Raw genomic sequence first — 10039 nt, 5'->3', positions numbered from 1 at the left:
TTTTTTGCCTCCCACACAGACCTTCTAACATTCTGGCAAAGCAAGAATTTGGACATCTACCCATTCTCTCACTTTGCAGCAAAGAAACATTCATTTTTCCAATATTAAAAACTTGGCCAGAAAACCTGACCCAAAAGTTTAATGTTTTGAGCAAATGTTTAAAAATACTCTCTATCTGACTTGGCTGCTTAAAGTAGCTTTAAAGCACTTTTGTCCACTAGGGCTGATGGTTTCTTTATCCTCCAGAAAGCAAACACTTATCTGGTGATATTGATGGCAACAAATTGAATTTAGTCATTACATACATTACAGAAATAAATCTGAAGCTGTAACTAACCTAAACAAAGAATAGTTAACATCCACATCTTTAAGTAGCTCCATTACATGGATGTGTTGCAGAAACTGAGGACAGGAGATGGGAATTGTGGTGATTAGGGATAAAAGTATTTGGTTACCTTGGATCTTGTCTGCTCCCTTAAACAACAGGGCACATTTTTGCTGAGTAGTGCACTTTCAAACTTGATTCTTGTGCCTTGTTTTTGATGGCTTCTGGAGGAGTTGATTCAAGAAATTATATTCTCTTCCAGAATTATTTCTGATAGGGTTGAATAAATTTGTTTGACTGCGTTAATTGAAGCTTTCTTTTCTGGATCTGACTGCCTCCCCCGTATGAAGGTAAATCAAGAAAAGGTAGGAAATGTTAAGGACCACTGTTGGATGCATATGCTTCAACTCAAGCTAATAGGGAACTGGCTTTTGCAAAGAAAAGTCAAGTTCATTCCATGTCTCATGTTTTATGTGGTGATGTTATCCCTGTTGCTAGGGTAACTCAAAGAAACATAAAATCTGGAAAAATCTCAAAAAGGAAGCATTACAGTTTCTTCAGTGCTTTTTATTTGGTTGTGAGATAATTTGCCAAAATACTACACTGAAAGTCCAGTAGTCTTTTAAAGGTTTTATCCCAAATGCAGACAGTAAACTAAATGATGTGGTCATGCAGTAGTGATTTATTTCTACTGAAGGGCAAATTCCAACATAGCTTTAACTTGTTTCCAAAATGTTTATCATGGAATAAATTGCACTTACCTTGTACATCCATTTTCTCAACTTCACTCTTCCATCTCTACAAATAATCTGAATTCTTTCCAAAATCTCAGCTCTAGCATATTTTCCCAAAAGCTGTGCTTTTAGTAATCCCCCTTTAAAGAACAAATACTTCAGCATTTTAACAATGTGGCTTGAACTTAAAAAGAGGGGCTAGGGTTGACACTGATCCAGTTCTTTTTTCAGATTTTGTCCTCAGCTAGCATTAAAGGATCAATGGTATTCGTGTCAATATTGAGACAGTCCAAGCTAGTAGATATTTCATCTGGTTCAGTTTTTTGCAGTCTCAGTTATTTTGAAGTGCAAAAGAATGGGAAAGTCTGGCCTTTGTAGCTGAGTTGGCTGCCTCTTTTCACCTAGTGGCTGGCAAAAGGCATGTCCTTTCCTGTGTAGCTTAACCAAAACATAATACAGACATCCAAAATAAGATAACCAGTCCAATCTGAACACAGAGTTCATCCAGAGATTTTCCAGAGAATTCTTAGTTTAGAATGCTAAATAAATTTTGTTCTCGTATATAATACTTTGCCAGCATTGCATTTGAATTGCTGTAGAGGAAAACATTAGCCATCAGAAATATGTTCAAGTTACTCTCAGCTCCCGCATTTTCCACATACCCCAAAATGCAGGGGCCCTGTCTGCAGTCTACATTTGCCTGTCTCCTCTCAGAAAGAATAATTCATTTTTGTATGCTTATCTGTTATCTGATCATTGTGGTCCTTTTCAACCCAGGCAATTGTATGAAAAATCAGTCTCTCTCAGTGAGCAAAAATGTGTCATCTGCCAAATCCTAGCAATCCATCAGGGACCACCACTGAATGCTTTTTCCTAACTGAACAATTGTATTAATCCTGGGTAAGAATGCACACAGGCAGTTGCTATGGTATTAGGTACATGGAAAATATTTACCCTAACTTACCTTGCAATGAGTTGTTTATCCATACCCTGAGTGGGTGCAACGGTATCTGAGCAGTACTCAGAGGGAATAAGTGAGTCAGCACTGATGACTATTCTGTAAAATCACCACTAGAATCCCTCTGTTGGAAGTGGGGATATAGGAGTGAAAGTAAAAAGGACAACAATTGTGGAACGATTTAATTAAATAATAGCAAAGTTACATCAGGCAGTAGAGAAGGTGAATATTGATTTTTGTCTTGAAATAATACTGAGTTGCCATGGTTGCTGCAGTTCTGCTAATGCAAATAATATGCTTCATACAGAATATTTTTCTGTAACTTTTAGTACTATTTCTGTGCTAGTTAACAACTGTACATTCATGTATTCTTGTATGTATTTAAAAAAACTCACAGGATCTCACTGAATTGCCTACTTTGATCTTTGTTATACAGCAAGACCCTACAGAAACACCAGCTAACCCTTTTGGAAAGAAAGCTAACACAAGCATGAGTCCCAGTATGGATTTCTTTTCAAATTCATCTTCAAAATTCACACAAAATGATTTAGTGTGGTATGAGAGAACCAAGGGAGAGATCTTCAAAACAGCACAAGCGAAGTTAACATAGATAAACCATGCAAAAAAGGACTAGCTAACAAAGCAACAGTAACAATTACAAATGCTGTACCATTCTTTAATATACCTCAAAATGTGAGCAGGAAGCTCACATTCTCTGCTTCCTCTTTCTCTGGAGGTGTTACTGCAGTGATGCTCCCTCCCTTTCTCCCTGCCAACCCCGGACCTGAGGGGGGTTATCAGCCAGGCTCCTCTGCACAGGCTTGTTCCTTTGGCACTGTTTTTTTTGTTTTGGTTTGGTTTGGTGTTGTTTTTTTTTTTTTTTGTCAGCTTATTGTTTTGGATTGTTTTGGTTTTATTCGACAGGTATCTCATCTTCCCTGCAATATCCCGAGTATTAGCTTCTTCTCTGGGGAAGCTCGTGGCTTAGACTAAGCTATGAGGAAGTTGGCAGAGATGGACCACCCAGGGAGGGGTAGGAAAAGAGTGTGAGGAAATGGATAATATGAGTGTCCTGTAACTTGCTGGGGCTGATGCACATTTCTAGAAGTGCCTGTTTTTGTTTTGATAAGAGGTTTAAGAATAGCTTGGCAGAATGGATGAGATCAGCTAGGAAGCACCGCTCTCTGAGGTGATGTGATGGGCCGGGCTCTGAGGCAGTGAACCAGGCCATGTTCCCACGGAGGGTGTTGTCCTGCTCAATTCTTTCTCTGCCCTTCCCCTCTTGGGCATTCCTCCTCCTTTCCACCCCTCAGCCCCTTCTTTAGCAGGTGAGGGTGTGGGTTGGGGACAGGCTACTCTGCCAGCAGGGCTGGCGGAGCTTCCTGCTGCATGTTGCTGTTTTTGTAGGGGTATGGAGAAATGCTTTCTGCTGTCATTTTACACCTGACACTGTATACAGTTACAATGTAAGTGGCATGGGGGTGCGGTGGATACGTTGCTATGGAAAGTACATGTGCTTTTTGTATTTATAGAGCAGTCAAGTAGGAAGGTGTGTTTTCCAAAGCTGTTCTCGAGTGCTTCTGCAGTACCAGACCATTTTGTTTCCAGTAATCTCAGCAGTGAGCTGTAGCTCTCGGGGTTGAATATCAATTTGCTGAGAATACAAGCGCTGGCTGGAGGAATGTTCCTTGTGTCTCTGTGCCCATGCCACAGTCCTGCCGTCCATTGAAGCCTTTCTATTCTGAGCAGCATGTGGGAATGCAGTGAAATCCGATAACGGCAATATTAATAGCAATTGAGTAGGTGTCCAAAGAGGTTAAAATTTAGCACGAGCCTGCTGCTAGTTGGATGGACGGCGATGGTCTCCTGCGTGACATACCTTGGTAGTAGTGGGTGGAGAATCCTTCGAACCCTTCAAAATCTTCCTCAGACACGTAAGTTAAGGTGCCGGTGTCGGGATGCAGTGCCTAGAGCTTGGTGAGGAGCTTGCCAGAGGACTTCGGCTACTCCTGAGCTAGGACAGGGGTTGGCCAAGTCTTTTCGAGGTCATCTGGGTGGTGGAAACTCAGCATTGGTCATTAGAAGGTCAGAAGGAGAACACCGATACTTCTCTTGACACAGAAATCTGTGTTCTGTTTGTGAAGTCCTGTATTAGTAAGATATGTAGCATGGAGGAAGGGATGGGTAACAGATAGCTTTGGCAGCTGTTGGGGTTTCTGGGCTATTCGTCACCAAGGGAAGGGTTTGGCACTGGGCACAGTGCATTTGTCACTGGCACATTCCTTTCTATCACTGGGAGTGTCTCTGTCCCTTCTTCCTCCCCGTAAATGGATGCAGAACTTTCTTATCTCTAATGACCCATTACTACTTTTCAGCATATAATTCATTTAGGGAAGGGGAGACTCTGATCTATCTAGATTTTTTTTTTTTTAAATCCATATCTGCATTTCCAGAATATTTCTACACTAAAAGCAGATACTCAGAAGGCCATCGTTTCCTAAAGGGATGCTACAAAATAATCTTCTAGAGCTGTACTGAGATCTTGTATCTTGGTTTTCTTCTTGAGCCCCACACTGATGTTCTCTCTGGAAAAAATTAAGTCAAGTGTGGGAGTGATCTACTGCTACTAATTGATAGTTTCCAGAATTTAACATGTATTAGATCTAAGAGATCCAAACCAAATTACATGTTTGGAAAACAAAATCCAGACTGTTGGGTATATATATTAAAAGCTTTTGAAATAAGTCGACCTAAACATAACTACTTAAAATACACTGCTTTACTGCAACGAGACACTGAAAATATGTATACAAGTGTTAGCATTTCCAGTGGGTATTTTCTGTAAGTAGTTACCTTAAGAAATCAACTAGACTGTATTACAGTCTGTTAGTTGTATGACTGTCTTGTACAATTTTTATTTTTAAGAATACCTTGAAGTATGTTAAAATAATAGGAAGCTGTCCTCATGCCTCAAACCTGAGCCTCAGCAGAAGACCAGGAAGCAGGCTGAGCCTCTGACTGGGTTGCCATCACTGGGGTCTTTTTGGTTGTTGGCATGGCAAGCTCCTCTTTCACCAGGCCCCTCTCTGCTCCTGTATGGCTGTGTGCCAGACTGGCAGCTGTATACTGACATGCTCACTTGTGCGAGCATGCTGTAAATCAGATGAGCGAGTTAATTTGGGCATTAGAAATGCATATTAGAAAAATCCAAATAGAGAAACTGACTCTTTGGTCCTAATTCACAGCGTGAATCAGAGTTGTGTTGGCATAACCACAGGGCAGCAAACAGAGACGGCTGGAAGGGGAAGAGAGATCAGGAAATCCTTAAGGTAGAGCTGCTGCCAAAGCCTTTGTATTGTCAGGCAGGGACCCTAGTGACTAATTTTGCTATTTAACCTTGAGCAAACAGTGGAACTGGGAATAAATTCCTTGAGCTGTAGCTCAGTCTGTTGTTGCCACATCCATTTCTTTTATTATATAGTAGTCCTTATTAGAGAAGCATTTATCCTCTAAAGCTGACCAAGTGTAAATTATTTTGGTGAATGTGCATTTTGTTCAAATGTAACTAAGGTATTTGGTATCTAAGCATATAATCTACTAACAAGTGCATGTTATTTTTGTCCCATTTGTCTTTTCTCTGTTTGCTAAACGATTGATATAGTTCAGATGATTTTTACAGAAGGTAGTACTTCTCCACGAATGGTTATTTCACATCTTTTGCAGCAGTGTTCAACCTGGAATTGTTCAGTTATGCTTCGTAATTATTAAAATATCCCCCACACTTTATCTCATGGTCTTTAGACTTTTATGCTGCATTTGATATATATTTTCCAGGGTGGTTAATTTTGAAGTTGTTCATAAACTTTTATTGAAACCACTGCCAATACTTAAGGTTCGCACTTCATGAATGAGAAACTGTAAGTTTTGAACTTGAGAATTCTGTGCTAGCTGGAGTTTGACACTGAAGTTAGATTAGGTAACCCAGTCTTCTTTTGAGCTTCAGAATAAGTGCTAAAATATTGAGACTAGTGGGATCAGATGAAGCACACAGTAAAATTATTCCTGTACAATGTTGACTGTTCTCTTTAGCAGCTTCTGTTGCTTAGTTCAGACATCTCTAGTGAAGTTGCATAGTTAGAGAAATGACAAAACCTTTGGGAAGGCAGAGAGATTAATTTTTGAAATTTAATGAAATTATTTAGTAATCAGTGTGGAACTGTCATTTGGACAGGAGCATGCTTCTTTCAGCAGATTGTTTTTAATGTGCATCTTTGATCAAAGCAGCAGCCTGCATATGTTACAGTGCAATGGCATTCATTTATTCAAGCCAGAATAATAACCTTAAATTCATAAAGACTGTTGTTTCCACCAGCTGGCTTCTATCATCATCATTTTGAATTAAAATATCAAATTTCTTTTTAGAATTGTCCAATGTGTGATTGGTGTTTAATTGCATTGATGAAGGTATATCAGCAAGTTGGTTACTCCTTCAGTTGCCAGAACAGCTCTCATGTGGCAAATGTCTGTGTAATCAATGCAGCATGTACACTTTAGTGCTTGTGTTCAGAGACTTATGTTCAAAATAAACTTCTAGCTGTTCATGAGTGTTTAAAAAGCTTAAAATCTGCTTTGCTGAAGTTCTTGCATTCCACATATTATAGCTTATTTCATCAAATACAGTGTGAGAAATGGAAGGTTTTGGCCACATTTTTAGAGCCGGAAAGCTGTGCGTATGAGAAAGGAAGCAGAGGTAAGAGCAGGAGCTCAATGTTAGATAGTAACAGGTTGTCAAAGAAGGTAGGTTCCTGCCTCCTCTCAAAGCTGCAAATGGCTTTGCTATGTTGCAGAAGAGGTTTTCTGCCAGTTATGACTTCTCCTAGCTTAGTGCTGCTGATATGTCTTGTAGTTCAAATCTACACGAGATCATGCATAATACTGCATAATATTTACAGTTTGTGATAACAGTTTATGAAGCAGAAATTCTATTTAGTATAACTGTTTCATAGTGTATCATCACAACATTCTATAAACTTGCTATTTTAAATGCAATATCGGGGCTGCGGGGGTAAGGAGGAAGGGCAGTGGATTGTGCATGCATAGCTCAGGCATGGTTTGTGAGCTTGGCCACAATGTAGATGTACAAGGCTCTTATTTTGCTTGGAGGAAGACAGCAAGTGGATCCAAACTGCATCTTCTGATAGCTGCATGCCTCACAGAGAAGCAGCTGTGAAAACTAAAGGTGACAATTTTTTTTTTAGACGTTCCAGTAAGATAACAGCATTGGATTTCTTCTTTGAGATTTTTTTTTTGTATGTGAAAACAAAATTCACATAGATTTTTGGATTTGCGTGGATTCTGGGACTATACATTACTCATCTGGAGTCCCTCCTCTTTTCCTTTTATGTAAGGGCTATTGAAGAATTAATATATACGTATGTAAATAAGCAACTGATTGCTCTAGATTAGCATGAGATTTCCTGATTTGTATGTTTTTATGCTTGGACTTACCTATCAAAACAAATTGCTTAAAGGATCAGAGGGCAACAGGCATAGCTCGAAGAAATAAAGTGTAATGCATGTAAATTACAAACTTGGAAAAGCTTTGCTAAGGGTAAACAACTTAACAGCTTGCTTCTGTTGTTAGCCTAGCAAACATGTGAATGGACCACTGTCTCCTGTACACGTGTGTGAAATGTTTCTCTGCCTGCATTTGGGGTTCAGTCATGCTTACTAGTTGAACATGAACATTCTTAAGTTTTGCAGTGTTTGTAGCCCGAGTATGCAGGCCTGTTCATGGTTATTTGAGTGTAGATGATATATAAAAATACAAAAACAGCTGAGTGTTCCTCATGTTGCAAATGACCAATATAAATGATCCCAGAGAACTCATGAGGAGCAGAAGTGGGTACCATGTTCAATCACATAGCTTCCTTCTGAAAGCAGGTGTGACCAGCTGAGTACAGCCTATAGTGACTAAAGGCAGAATTTTTCACTGTTTACTGGACTGCTAAAGTTTGGAAGAATACTTCAAGGCATCCTTAGCAAGGGTATGCATGGCCTCTGCTTTTATAATTGCAAATAATGAAGGAAATTCTGCCTAATGACCAAAGAGTGTAAACCTTAAAAAAAAAAAAAATAATATACTCTCCATCAGATGTGAAAAGAATAATGCTTATGCACTGTGGTGATTCTACAGCCTCATGAGAACAATTTTCTGTTCTCTGCTTAGTAACCAGCCTGTCTGTAGTCAACACATTAGGTAACAACCATAGCACATACATCTGAAAAGAAATCCATGTGCTCATGATGAAGACAAAACATTTTTCCAATAAATGCTCAATAAAAAATATAAGTAAAAGAAGTACAACAGCAATGTATTTTGGGAGGGTTTTTATACCTATACATGTACGTATTTGACATTAAGAGATGTGTCATTGCACAGGTCAGCTGCATCTCATGATTTTGTGCTCATGGCTGCCTGATTTCTTCATGATGGGCATGACCACCCCATCAGTACTGAGTGCGAAGGTGCTCTCCACAAACATGGGGAAAGAGAATAAACAGTGGCTGTTTGAACTATGTCGAGTTGTGTTAAGTGTTTGTCTGAAGAGTGCTGTCTATGCTGTCCAAACCCTGTAGTAAACTATGTGACCTGACGCATCACAGGTCTGAATCTTGAACTCTGTGTATATCTTTCTGCCACTGTATATGACTTCCACTACCTTTTTGTTTGAATCTTCTCACCCTAATAACTGCTAGTGCTTGGTGGGTGTCTTTTTTTTTTTTTTTTTTATTTTTTTTTTGGAAAATGTAATACAATGGGAGGGAAAGTAATTTGCTTTCATATGGAACTGAAGCTCTTCCTGGATAGGAAGTATATTACCCAGACATTTGCTTATTTTCCATGTTGTTGCTGGTAACTAGAAACCTAAGCGAATTGAAAGAGCCTAGAACCTTTCTGAATTGTTCTCAAATCAGAATCTTTAATGGTTTCTTGCTTTATCTGTAATGCTTAAAATAGTATAGTTATGCCTGAGAATTTGAAGTGTGTTGCTATTCTTTTTTTTTGGAAGAGTCGTAGTTTTATGTTTTATATAGATTCTGGTCAAGCTGCAAACCTTTTAAATCTTGAATAATAAATAAACTTAATCAGACTGTAAAACTGTTTTGTTTTCTTTTTCCTCATTCCTTCACTCCTTCAGACCAGAGGAGACCAACAGAAGAGTGAAAAACGTAAGACGTTCACTTCAATTCTATTTGAAACAATTTCTCACTAATTTTGATTAAATATATTTTTAAAATATTTCTGATGTTTCTGTTTGTGATTATTGTGCTTATTTTATTCTTCAGCTGTTCATTCAAATTAGTGCCACATTATGGTCATTTCTATGGGTCTTAATTTTTGAAATAAATACAGTAATTATATAGCACTTGCACATGATTACTTGCATTATGCTGTATATAATATAGCACTTTAAATGGTTTTGATGGAAGTTCTAGCAAACACTGTAGACAAGATTTTTATATTTAAATGTGGAAAATCTCTTAGTAACATGGAGAGATGCTTTAACGCTGGTTGAGAAGGAATCAAGTGAACTTCATATTTTGTTTTGTTTATTTTATGTTCCTAGGTTTTGATTACACTATATTGGCTGGGGAGAAAAGCACAAAGTAACCCTCACTATAATGGTCCATATCTCAATCTTAAAGCATTTGAGAAGTTATTAGGGCAAGCATTGACTAAGGTAAGGAAAACATTAGAAGTGGTAAATAAATACCCTGATTTCGTACTTTGCAGCTCTTTACAACACAAAATAATCTCTTGGTGGTTTAATCTTAGTCATAATTTGGGAACTACTATCACAATGTTTTCTTGTTTTTTGTTTGCTGTCAAAGGCTATGTAGAAAGAATGAGTTTTAGCTTACCCTGGTTCTTCTGATACCAATGTAATCAAGAAATTCAGAGCCCATCCCCTGTGATTGGTTGGTAGATCGTGAATAAGCCTTGTCTTGATTCTAGTT

The 10039-nt window shown here is 38.5% G+C and overlaps 1 protein-coding gene across 1 annotated transcript in view; it reads left to right on the top strand.

Annotated features, from left to right (window-relative positions):
* The window catches only part of LMO7 (LIM domain 7), a 91982-nt gene that overhangs the window by 38041 nt on the left and 43902 nt on the right, over positions 1-10039 (top strand). The window contains 2 exon segments of the mRNA XM_031557830.1: positions 9220-9250; positions 9649-9762. The gene's annotated coding sequence lies outside the window, so the exon portion shown is untranslated.

The sequence above is a fragment of the Meleagris gallopavo genome, chromosome 1, assembly GCF_000146605.3.
Source record: "Meleagris gallopavo isolate NT-WF06-2002-E0010 breed Aviagen turkey brand Nicholas breeding stock chromosome 1, Turkey_5.1, whole genome shotgun sequence".
In the NCBI taxonomy this organism is placed as follows: Eukaryota; Metazoa; Chordata; class Aves; order Galliformes; family Phasianidae; genus Meleagris; species Meleagris gallopavo.
The sequence above is the reverse complement of the archived record's forward strand: the minus strand, read 5'-3'. Positions and strand labels throughout refer to the sequence as shown.